Genomic DNA, 12,633 nt, shown 5'->3' with positions numbered 1-12,633 from the left:
CAGGATCCTGGGGCAGAGACACACAAGAAGCCTACACCTCAGCCATCAGGGGGCAGTATCCCAAGGCAAACCATGGGTGTGGCCAAAGCCCAACCTCACCGAGCACCAGTTAAATCTAGGGGCAAATCAAAGATCCTATCTATTACTCTTAAGGAGGGCCAGGTAGAGGCCACACAAGCAGGCAGATGTGGGGGTTGTCCTGCCGAGAGAGACTACCTGGAGCTTGAACAGATGGGGCAGATTGGCACTCCGCTCTCCAGGATAGCTAACCTCCCTATAAGCTCCAGACAAGCAGCCATGACACAGAAGAAGGTGGAATGTAGTAAACAAATAAAGAATGACTTTGTGGCAAGTTATCCCATCTCCAGATTCTATTAACCCTTGCTAACTTGGCAAAGAGGCCAAGTTAATGTGGTGACATTTTAACGGGGTGATTCTCTATTATTTAGCAGGGGGAGAGTAACTGGCCCTATCCACCCCCAACACAGTACCTCCAGTGACTGTTGCTGCTGTCTATCTTAGTTTCTTTTTAGATTGCGAGCCCTTTGGGGACAGGGAGACATCTTATTATTTATTATTTCTCTGTGTAAACCGCCCTGAGCTATTTTTGGAGGGGTGGTATAGAAATCGAATGAATGAATGAATGAATGAATGAATGAATGAATATTTTGTTTATCCTACAACACTGAATTGGCCCCAAAGGCAGATGATGACATTACATGCCCCCTTCTCTTTTAGCTTGCTCTGCAAAAAAAAAAAAACCTTTATCACTCAGGTTGCCCTCTGTTGAACAATGACAATGAAACATAAGATGGCTGTCCTGTGCAAACATCCCAATACAGGGAGCTATGCTTTAGACCCATTGCCTTGCTCTGCTTGGTGACCTTGGAGCAACAGTCATTGGCTCCACTGCTACTTGTCCTATGCATGTGGGTTGGGAGGAGGCCATCTTTATATTGCACCGTCAAAAGCAGTGCTGCCCCAGAACCAGCACAGCTCTGTAATTAGGGATGGATGGGTCAGTAGGGCTTTTAGGACATGGCTTTAGTCCCCTTTACCTATCATAGAATGCTACAGCAGCATAAGAGCCTGCCTCTACTACTACAGCTACAGTGGCAGCATATGGGCAGGCTGTTCATCCTCCATGGTAACTGCCTATAACCGAGGCATCATTCTGAGATCAGTCATATTACTGCTTATCCACCCACTTCTCCAAGATTTAGATGTATGATCCTCCTTAAGCTGGATACCCACCCCTTATTTAAACCAGATACATGAATAGCCACAGTGGTTTCAGAAAAGTGCTCTTAAGACCTAATGCCCGTTCAGCATTTTACTGGAATGATGTTGGCACTTGGCAGCCTTCACCAGTTCTTAAACCTGAATTCTATGGGATTAAGTCCGTCACTTTCACATCCCAGTCTTTGTAGCTGATTTTGTTGCTTAGGCCTGGAGGGAAAAATACTTTAGCAGAAGCTCTGTTTATCTGTTCCACTGAAAACATTAAAATATGCTACACATGATTCATTAGCACCACATTTCCTCCTTTGCACTGGAAGTGTTTTCCTTTTTAAGTTAATGCGTCTTTGTGGTCACTTATGCAGTCTTCAGCTCTAATCCTCAAAGCTCCACTCAAGAGCAGGTATTAGTGGTCTCTCCTTTTGAATCACTTATTTATACTGTATTCTCAGCCAAAAACTAATCACAAGGCTGCATTCATTAACCATTATGCTTGGGAAGGTCTAGTGTAATGGTGGCTTTGTCCAGGAGATTTGGGAGACTGCATATCTCTCTCTCATCAAACCTGCAGGTGGCACTCAGTTTTAAATTCTGTTCTCCCAGCTCTGAGCAACAAATGTCATGAATAAGTCTTTCTGCTCATTCAGATTTTGACTGATTCTGTTTTCTTAAGAGATTTGCAAGTCAATGCTTTGATTTTGCACACACATGTTTTGCTCATAGCTCACAGATGATGTTGCACACTTATGCTTTGCTCATAGCTGCACTGCATCATGGGTTTCAAAGTCTTGAAGCTGCACATACTTTGCTTTTGAGAGTAAAGGTGTTTGGAACAAAAGGGTAAAGTATCATGAGCAGACAAGTGGTTTGGAACCAAAAGGTAGTATGTTGCAAGAATGCAGATATCAAGAGAACAAGATTTGTTGATGAAAGTGTGAATTTGTTGAAAGCATTGAGCATTTATTTATTTATTTATTTGTGCCCCATGCTTCCTCCAAGGAGCTCAGAGTACATGATTATGCATTTGGAATGGCTGCCAGGATTTTGAAAGTGACTAATTTTCAACAATTGACTTTAATTCCATTTTTAAAAGATTCCTGAAACTTTGAAACATCACATGGAACCAGAATTTAACCATAGTTCCACGTGACATCTTAAGTGGCCCACCATTTCTGAATAAGGCAGTGAGCCTGTGCTCATGATCATTTGGGGGTGGGCTGGAGGGGAGGCATGTTCATACCCTGTGTCTCCCAGACAATCCAAGCTCCCGGTTGGGTTTACTTACCCAACCCCCACACGAACAAGCTGCCACACACTCTGGGTGGAAATAAAAACCTGAGGGTCCTCCAGTATCCCACAATTCATTGCATGAGCAGCAGAGAGGCAGTCCTTAGTACAGCAACAGCTCTCCTCTCCCTGGTCCTGCTTTCCCGCCAAGTCTATGGTTAACATGGCCTCTGGCAGCCAGGGAACAGTTTGAAATGTGTTGGCTGCACAGACAACCAAAACAAAAGGTTTTTGTTCTACCACACTTTTAACCTGGTTAGCATATCTGAGCTACCCAGGTAGGTTTGGATCTGCTGGGTCAGGAGGACTCCTGCTGCCCCAGACAACCACGGGTTTCTGGATTAACCCTCTCCTACCCAAGAATCTGTGGCCATGAATCTGTGGCTCAGTGTCTCAGTAACCATGCCAGACACAATTAAATTAGGCCATGAGTATGCCTGAAGATGTAACCGCAGGCAGAGTTTCACAGCTCTTGTTCATTCACAAATGGCATTTAGGGCTATCACTATGATGCAGCAGAGGATCCTAGAGTCTGCTTGGGCATGGCTGTAGCAAGAATGTGTGTGGCACCCACTTGGTTGGTTTTCTTTTTATGAGCTTCCCTTTTCTCTCTGTGACCATATGGCAAGATCATACGCTAGTATTTATATAATTTGGATTTCATTCCGGTCTTAAAAATTCAAGCTGGGTTGTGATATTTTATATCAATAATGTGAAAGCAAGTTTAAAAGACCTATATTTAAAACAAACAACAACAACACATTTCAGTCTTCCAAGCTCTGCCAGCTCAATTCTAGAGTAGCTGGGATCCGAGAAAATAATGGGAACAACCCAACTCTCAGGGCCTGCATCACAGGGCTGCTGCCAAAGGCCTACTGCTGGTACCTCAGAGAACACCTCTGTGCCCACAGCCTTTGTGAGTTGGTAGTGGAGTGACTCTCAGGACTCATCCATGGGTGAGGGGGCCCACATAGATCAGGTTGCCAAGCCTCCCCCCCCACACACACACACACCTCTCCGGATCCTGGAGCTGGCCCACACTCCATAGCTACCATCCTCTGCCTCTCACAATGAAGAACAATGCACCACCTAACTCATACAATCACCAGCATATGGATCAAGCTCATAGTATGCTACAGTTGTTACAAGAGACGCTTCCATAAGCCCATCGGGCACACAACAAAAACTTAACAAATGCAAACACCCACCCACCCCAATCCAAAACAACGTCCACCAGGCCCCTCCCTGCCACAAATTAGGTCCTGCATAAAGCCAGGCTCTCTGCTGCAGACTGCAGGGCCTAACTACTATTATTAATTATTGTTATTGTTATTGTTACATTTATATCCCACTCTTCCTCCAAGGAGCCCAGAGCGGTGTACTACATACTTGAGTTTCTCTTTCACAACAACCCTGTGAAGTAGGTTAGGCTGAGAGAGAAGTGACTGGCCCAGAGTCACCCAGCTAGTTTCATGGCTGAATGGGGATTTGAACTCGGGTCTACCCGGTCCTAGTCCAGCACTCTATCGGGCACAGATGGTACTTTTAAATATTGGTTCTCTTCTATTTAGCAGAGGGATAGCAATTGTCCTATTCAGCCTAGCATAGCATCCTTCCTAATGTCAGTTTGCTGGTGTCATGTGTGTGTGTAAATATTTTAAATAGTAAATAAAAAATAATGGACTGACAGCCACTTCTAGAAAGACCTGCTTTAGGGAGAGCCAATTGAGGGAAGAGAAGCAGTGAGGGGGAGACACTTAACCTTTTCCCTTCCAGCCACTTCTCCCCAGATTCCAGACATGTGACTAGGCCCTCATAACCCATATCTTGCTCACCATTTTCATTGACCATTCAAAATTCTACACACTAACAGGACCCTGCAGCCTCATTAACATCTTAGATTTAAATACCACTACCTGAAACAATGCAATTGCCACATGCACACTTTACAATTCACATTATACATACCTTTGACCGCAGGACTTAAATTTTGGTGTCATTGCCATTCTTTACTTAAGCAATAGGATTTCCCCTCAAAATAGGCCATTGAAGGTCTGACTGGCATCTCTGGGTTGTTCGTCAACTCAACAGCCTGCTGAATAAGCAAAGTGAACAACAGAAAAATATGAGATGGATTACAAGGAAAAAATAGAAATAACCCCTCCTCCTCCAGCTGTTCCTCAGGTCCTTTCCTCTGAATTCCTTAAGGGCCCTCGAGGCTGGTGAAAGAAAGAGATCTGGTTGCCTTGCACTAAATATTGACACAGCAAGAAATCTCGAAGTGCCGGCATCGCTTGGGTTACCTCAGTGAGTAAAGTAAATTATCCAAAAAATCTACCACAGTTAGAGGCATGGGGGGACGATCTTATTACCATGTACTCATGCTGTTTGGAGCAATGGGCATTTCCAAAGGGCCCATTTGCATGGATAGAAACTTTTTGACGAGTCTGATATGCATCATCAGACACTCTTGAATGAATACTTACAAATATTGCCCACTGCAGGAGGAATGCTCTGTGGGCTAGTCTGTATTGCCTGCTAGCACACAGCTCTGTACAGAGACCCAGGTCCTACAGAGTGCTTGTACAACAGCCTAGAGAGGAATCCAACCAATAAGTTGTTTGAATCCAGCCCTCCTCTCTTCCTCACAAATGTCTGAGCAGGAAGAATCTTGCTCCTTAACATACATACAGATCCAGCTGCAAGTCAGACTTGCAGTAGCAAGAATGAATTATCTGTTTTGCTAAGCAGGGTTCACCTTGGTTTGCATTTGGATGGATGACTACATGTTTGCTCTGTCTGCTGTAAGATATTCCCCTCAGAGGATGGAGCTGTAGCTCAGTGCATCTGCTCTGGATGCAGAAGGTAACAGTTTCAATCCCTGACATGTCTAGGTGAGACTGGGAAAAACTCCTGCCTGAAACCTTGGAGAACCACTGCCAGGCAGTGTAGATAATACTGAACTAGATAGACCAATTATCTGACTCAGTATAAGGCAGCTTCCTATTTCTAATTTTGCAAACAGTATTGGACTCGTTTACATACTCAAGTCCCTATCAAGTTAGGGATATGCACCACCTTCCAAGAATATAGCCTGTAGCTGAAGCAGGCCAAAAGTAGAGGCATAAGTGAATCTCACAGTCATCTGTGCCTCCCTCCATGTGCAAAACATCACAAAGTGTAATTTAAGGTATCCCGAGATGGGGTGGGATGGGGTGGGGATGTAGCTGGAGATGGGGGTGTAGCTCAGTCTCAGGACTTACATTTGGGAGCTTCTGGCAGAGCACATGCTTTGTGCACAGAAGCTCCCAAGTTCAAGTCCTGACATTTCCAAATACAGCAGGGAAAAGATCCCTGAAGAGCTGACCAATGATATGATTCTGAAGAAGGCAGCTTCATAAGGGATCTGAACAGCACACACATAAAAAGAGGGTGCACAGATAATTCAGGTGGGATTTATGAGTGGACACTCCAGGTCATATATTATGCTGGGGTGGGCTGATGTACAAGGCTGAAATCAGGTCTACCAGGTATAGGCAAACGAGTATACTACATGGATTAAAATGATGCCGAAAACTACCTCCCCCTAAAGATACATTTTGACATCCTTTCTATCTGTCAAAAGGAAATGAAGCTTGCAATACGTTAAAACTCCATTTGATTTCTATGTTTGTTTGATTACTTGTGCTTAAATAAACTAAGCACTGCACAGAATTTTTTAAAAAGACAAGTCCCTGTTCATAATCTTACTAGATATCTGTTGGGAATTCTCTCTGGTAGGAGAAACCCTTTTTCATTATAGGAGAGTGCACAGACAGTGGCGTATCGGGGGGAAACGGCGCCCAGGGCAAGCTCTGGCCCTGAAATGGCGCCCCCGGCCCCCCCAGCCCCCACATACCTGTGAGGGCGCAGCGGCTCCCCCCAGGCGGCAGATCGCCGGCGGTGGCGGCGATTCGGCAATGGGTCGCCCGCCGAGTGCGGTGGGCGGGCGGCGGTGATGTGGCGGTCGGCAGCAGCGGGTCGCCCGCGGCCCGCCGAGTACAGCAGTGGCTGGTGGCTGGCTGGCGTGGCGGCGATGGGCTGTAGCGCGGCCCGAGCGGCGGCAGCGGATCGCCCGCCGCGCCGAGGAGTGCAGGCAGAGCAACGCCAAGCCTGCCTCCTGGCCCGGCGTCGCAGGCTCGGCGTCATTCTGCCTGCACTCCTCAGCACGGCGGGCGATCCGCCGCCGCCGCTCGGGCCGCGCTACAGCCCATCGCCACCACGCCAGCCACCAGCCACCGCCGTACTCGGCGGGCCACGGATGACCCGCCGCCGCCCGCCACGGTGGCGGGCGATCCAGGGGGGCGGGGGGAAAGCCACTTTTTGGCACCCCCCCATGACCCGCCGGGGTGGCACCCAGGGCACGTGCCCTGCCTGCTCCCACTATCGTTACGCCCCTGTGCACAGAGGCACAACACAGCGGAATTTAGTTAGGCATGTGTGTATGCTGAGAGTAACGTAACTTGAAGCCAGTTCATAGTTTCAAATCAATATATATGGCATTTATTAAAGAACTCCATTCTAGATAGGAAAGTGAGGAGTTAGGATCTCTAATCTAGCTAGCTAGCTCGATGCAGATGGATTCTGCATCTCTGCACACATGGTGCAGGGAAGAGGAGCTTGTATGTTGCAAGGTAGAAGGAAGAGAAGAGAAGAGGAAGTGGCAGGAAGGAAGGAACTCCCTAGGATTAGCAATCTACATTCCAAAGGGATTGTGTCAGAGCAGTAGAGAAGGGATGACCAATGTCTTGATCCTCTAGCCCTCTGACTCACTAGTCTGTCCTCCGCTGTCATTGAGACAAGAGACAGCGCAAAGTCCTTCACTTCCAACAGTATCAACAAGGCATGAGAGGAGAGCATAGGGAGGACAGAAAAAGCTTCTTCTTCAACTACAAATAGTAGTAGGAGTAGCAGTCATACAACAAATATTTATATACCATTCTTCAATCAAAGTTTACATAGAAAAATAAATAATACATAAATAAGATGGTCCTCTGACCCCAAAGGGGTCACAATGTACAAAGAAATGTAAGGTAGACACAAGCAACAGCTACTGGAGGGATGCTGTGCTGGGGTTGGATAGGGCCTGTTGCTCTCCCCCTGCTAAATATAAGAAAATCGCCACTTTAAAAAGGTGCCTTTTTGCTCGGTTAGCAGAGGTAAAAATTGAACTTCTACAGATGACCTCATGGCGGCTGCTGGGAGGGCTGCAGGAAAGGCCTTCCCTGGCAGACGAGCAGTGGTCGTTGTTGCCTTCACAGTGCTGCGTGCCCACACGAGCAGCAGCGTGGCAAAGGGTAGCGCTAGGAACAGGAGAACTTAACCCCCTCCTGCCTCCCAGGGTGCCTTGAGGCACAAGCGTGGCAGCCATTCCTCCCCCTCCCCCCACTGCTCACTACCAGAAACAGTGGCGGGCTCGGGGGAAACCGTTTAACCTGGTGGCGATTGCCCAGACGATCGCTGGCTGAGGTTAAGCAAGCCACAGGTTCACTTAACCTCAGCTAAACACTGGGTTTAAAAGTGGGAATTGGCACAGGGGCAGCACCAGAAGCAACCTTGCTCCCAGCACTTCACACGTGCACTCTAACCCAGGCTGGGCTGCTCTAGCCTGGGTTAGGCTGCACGTGTGAATAGCCTTAATATTTCCCTCCTTTTACTTCCCTGTGATCTTATTTCTTTATTATCCCACCTTTCCTCCCAAGAGCTCAGGATGGCACACATAGTCCCCTCCCCAGCTTTATGCTCACAACAGCCGCCTGGTGAGGTAGCTTTGATTGGGAGGATCTGACTAGCCCAGGGAAACTGAATGAGCTTCATGGCTGAGCAGAACTCTGCAGCTTTGTCCAGAGCTCTCCAGTCCAGTCTATTCACTTCAGCACAGAAGGCTCAGTTGGAAGATTGGCTCAGCCACTTGGATAAGAGCAGAGCATGGAGGGGGGAGGCTGAGCAGGGGCTGACCCATACGTTGCCTGCTGTGCGCTTCTGCAAAGTGAATTCCAGGCCCAAGGTGTAAAAGCAATTAAGGGGTTAGAGATTTAGTTTTCTGAGGTGGCAATCAGTGAGCCATTTCAGGTTAACTACCCTAACAATGAAAACACATTTAGTAACGGGGTGGGGGGAACAAAGACACCTCTTGGCTTTTAGAAAGCCACAGCAGTTTTTCAAGTTGAACTCTCCTGAGACAGAGAGGCAAACAACATCGACAGAGAGGCAGGATTTCCTGACTAGGGAGGTGAGAACTAGCCAGAAAGCAAGGCATGCCGCCCATTCTCAGTTTCCTTGAATGTAACATGAGAATACTTAAAAGAAGGTTTTTTTACAAAGGGAGGGGGCATAAACGTGAAAAAAAAATATAACTGTTGGCCAGTGGCCAGGAGAGAGAGAGAGAGAGAGAGAGAGAGTTCTATTGTCTACAGCTGATTTTCTATCCTCCTCTTTTCCACTTCAGTGTGACATTTCATTTTTTTAGCTCATGGTAGAAGTTGAGGTGTGTGTGTGTGTGTGTATCCTTCATTCCCTCCAGTCAGCTAAAGCTGGTCATTCCACCAGCAAAGAGCAAGGAATTGGAAATGGCATGGGCCAGGCTCACTAGTTAGAGCTGCCAGCCCTTCAGGTTTGGCCAGGAGTCTCAAGGAATTAGCATCCATCTCCAGGTGACTACTGAAAGTAATCTTGGAGATTTGAATGGCTTGTTACTGTGCAAAATATTGGGGGGAAATATTGGGGAGACTCTTCAAAAATAGCTAATTTTATTTGGATTGAAGGAAAAATGGACTTGGACTTGGACTACAGTCCAACCCAACTCTAGTCAAGGGCACAAAAGTAACAGGAGCTCCCTTGCCAGCAAGAGATGCATGGTCCCCAAGTTGCTCAAAGCAGTGACCTGAAAACCTTTGGAAGTATGAAAAGGAAGGAGATAGGAAACATCAAAGGTGCATGCTGAGGAATTACATACTTTACTAAGGCTCAATGAAATTCAGGGCAAAACACTCTTCCTCATGTACATCAAAGCCTGGGGTAAAAAAGTGGCAAAAACGAGTAAGGTTGATCAAGCCCTTCCTCCAAACAAACTGGTTTTGTTGGCCCTGGGGCATACAGCCGTGTGACGAGCCATACTCTGCTCACCACTCACTACTAATGAGTCATTACTAATGACTGTTCCCAAAACTAGGGAAGTTAATAATTATATGACTGTGGAGACCAGTTTTATAGAGAATAGTGTTCTTCTCTCCTCCATTTTAAAGCTTTTGCTGCCACCACTAAGCTTTTCTTGCATTGTTCAGATTTGTGTCCTGGCAATCTCTTGGTAGTGTAGCTAAGGGCTACGTGGGGAGAAGTACAACTCACAGGACACGGAGTGAACTTTAAAATAAAGTCACATTTATTTAGATACAGTAGTTTAGATGTTTCTCTTTGCCAAAGCTGGGCTATACAAGCATAATGGTTACTATCAGGGGTGTAACTATAATAGGGCAAGGGGAGACAGCTGTCTGGGGGCCCACTGCCTTGGGGAGCCCACCAGAGGCAAGTCACATGACTGACTCCCCCAGCCCTGCATCCGCCAGGGCTTCCTTCAGTTGTATTCATCCTCTGAAATTGATGTGAGTGTTAAGACCTGGAGCTACCAGAACAGCAAGTCTTTCTCTAGTACCATTAAATGACTTGCATCGTCCACAATTTACAACATCTTTTAAAAAATAATTTAGGATGATGTTCTATTGTGGCATTGTGTGTGTGTGTGTGTGTGTGTGTGTGTGTGTGTGTGTGTGTGTGTGTGTATAAAAACTTTACTATGTTTTTTGTTACCACTATTCAACCTCATTTAAGATTTCTTTATTTCATGAGCTGAGCTTCAGTGAGTGGGGGAGGCATTTTTAAATCTTGTCTCTGGGCCCACTCCAACCTTGCTACGCCCCTGGTTACTATAACACTGTATCAAACTTAGTCCTTTAACAGAAGTTATACTTATATAGTTATACGGAGGTGCCTGTGTTGGATGCAGCAAATGTTCCCTGACTCTTAGCCCTTTTACTGGAAACAACCACCCTGGTAGAAGATCCCGTATATACCATACACATCCAGCATTCATACATAAGAATTACGCTTACTAACTAGAGGTGTTGCCAATGTGTACAAATAACTGCCCACCTCCCAATATCCAACGCACCGAGCCAGAGACCTTCGCTAGAGTTCATATCCTTAACGGTCCCTGTCACTGGCTCCTTCAAGCCCTAACTACTACTAACTCTTTCTCAGGTAACAGACAGTTGAACTGTCACTCTCTGCTTCTTTCTAAAGCCCTTTCCTCAGGAATTCCACCCGGAGGGCGGCTCCTTGGACTTCAAAAGATGATTGACAGTGCTGGTGTTGCTGCCAACCATCACATATCCCCCCACTCATCCAGGTTTGCATCACCATTCCAACAGGGATAGTGTGACAAACCCCTGGAGGAGTCCTGGGGCATGTTTACTTTTACAAAACATATTTATACAACTTTATAACCAAATACGGTACATTTAGCAATTTTTATATTTACAAAATTCAACATTTAATCACTTTATTTACAACCATATCAACAAACAACTTACAAAGCAGCAGGGGAGAGGTTGCTAGCACTTCACCCTGATCATAGGACCTCCGCTCCTATGTCCCTAAATGATGTCACTTTGATCTTCTTCTCTGTTGGAGAGTTGTCTAAGGAGGAGAGCTGGTCTTGTGGTAGCAAGCATGACTTGTCCCCTTATCTAAGCAGGGTCTGCCCTGGCTGCATATGAATGGGAGACTAGAAGTGTGAGCACTGTAAGATATTCCCCTTAGGGGATGGAGCCACTCTGGGAAGAGCAGAAGATTTCAAGTTCCCTCCCTGGCTTCTCCCTGGTTCTCTCCCTGGCTGAGAAAGATTCCTGCCTGCAACCTTGGAGAAGCAGCTGCCAGTCTGTGAAGACAATATTGAGCTAGATAGACCAATGGTCTGACTCAGTATATGGCAGCTTCCTATGTTCCTAATCTTATTCTAGTGGGCCACTGTGTGAAACAGGATGCTGGACTAGATGGGCCGTGGGCCTGATCCAGCAGGGCTGTTCTTATGTTCTTATGTCTACATGCACCTTGCTAACTTCAAAAGATTATTGACTGCGCTGGTTCTATTGCCAAGCATCACAGCCCACATTCACATGTAACATGAAACCAGAGTTGAAGGGGCCTCCATTGAAATTTGTATATGTCCAAATGCATGCAACTGCAGTTTGGACCCAAAATCTACCTGCGGTTTCCCTTCCAAGACTTCCAAGAGTTCTACCTTCAGTTTGTAGTGGATTTCACCACCTCACATTACGTGTGAATGCTGCACCCCAGTCCCACTCTGCAGCAAAAGGAATTGAGAGAGGAAGCTCTTCCCTCATTCTGGCTGCAATTGGCTGCCAGGGCTGTCCATCCTTCAAGAAGAAAGCCCACGCTGCCAATTTCCCCTCCTTTCTGCATTCTCCCTGACTGCAGAGAGCCTCCTGTCCGCAATGTGCAAATACAGACCGGGGGGGGGCACAGCGGAAGCAGAACTGTGGGTCCATTGGACCTGCAGTTCCGCATTGCGTGCGAATGTGGCCACTGACTCTTGCCTTGAAATGTGCTGTCTAACATATTCCGGGGTTGTACATTTTTTCATTTATTTATTTAAAATATTTCTATACCGCCTCAAACTTGCGTACATGTATATACAGTGCTAGGTTTAGGCACAAGTTAAGTAAGCTACAGTTTAGAGCCTAACATTATGAAGGGCATCTGAATACAGAAAGTGACTTAATGTCAAGTTTTACATAATTGGTTGAAAAAGTAAAGGAGAAAGGAAAAATTGTAATTGAGTGTGTGCTTTATTACTGTGATGATTTTGAGGTTTTAAGAGATAACTAGCTGATCCAGCGCAGACCATCTGTGCCCCTAGTTCTCCCTGTAATCCCCCCTCCCTTCAGCCCCAGTCCATTCTCCGTCCTTCCCCCCGCCTTCAGCCCAGTCTGTTCTGCACTTGGCTTTCCTTTCCCTCCCTGCCCGCCGGCAATGCTTTCCCTGCCGGCT

General features: G+C 46.5%; 1 long non-coding RNA gene across 2 annotated transcripts in view; it reads right to left on the bottom strand.

The window, feature by feature from the left end:
- Nucleotides 1-10,833, bottom strand: part of LOC128322042 (uncharacterized) — a 151,100-nt gene extending 140,267 nt beyond the window's left edge. Inside the window, exons 1-2 of one of the 2 annotated variants that reach the window (XR_008305490.1) lie at nt 10,714-10,833; nt 4,495-4,621 (exon numbers count right to left, since the gene is read on the bottom strand). This is a non-coding gene — a long non-coding RNA (uncharacterized LOC128322042). The remainder of the gene's footprint in view (nt 1-4,494; nt 4,622-10,713) is intronic. The other variant, XR_008305491.1, reaches the window with a different exon arrangement.
- Nucleotides 10,834-12,633: the final 1,800 nt, after the last annotated feature.

This window comes from Hemicordylus capensis, chromosome 4 (genome assembly GCF_027244095.1).
Source record: "Hemicordylus capensis ecotype Gifberg chromosome 4, rHemCap1.1.pri, whole genome shotgun sequence".
Lineage (NCBI taxonomy): Eukaryota > Metazoa > Chordata > Lepidosauria > Squamata > Cordylidae > Hemicordylus > Hemicordylus capensis.
Note: the sequence above shows the minus strand (reverse complement) of the source record. Positions and strands in the feature narration are given on the sequence as shown.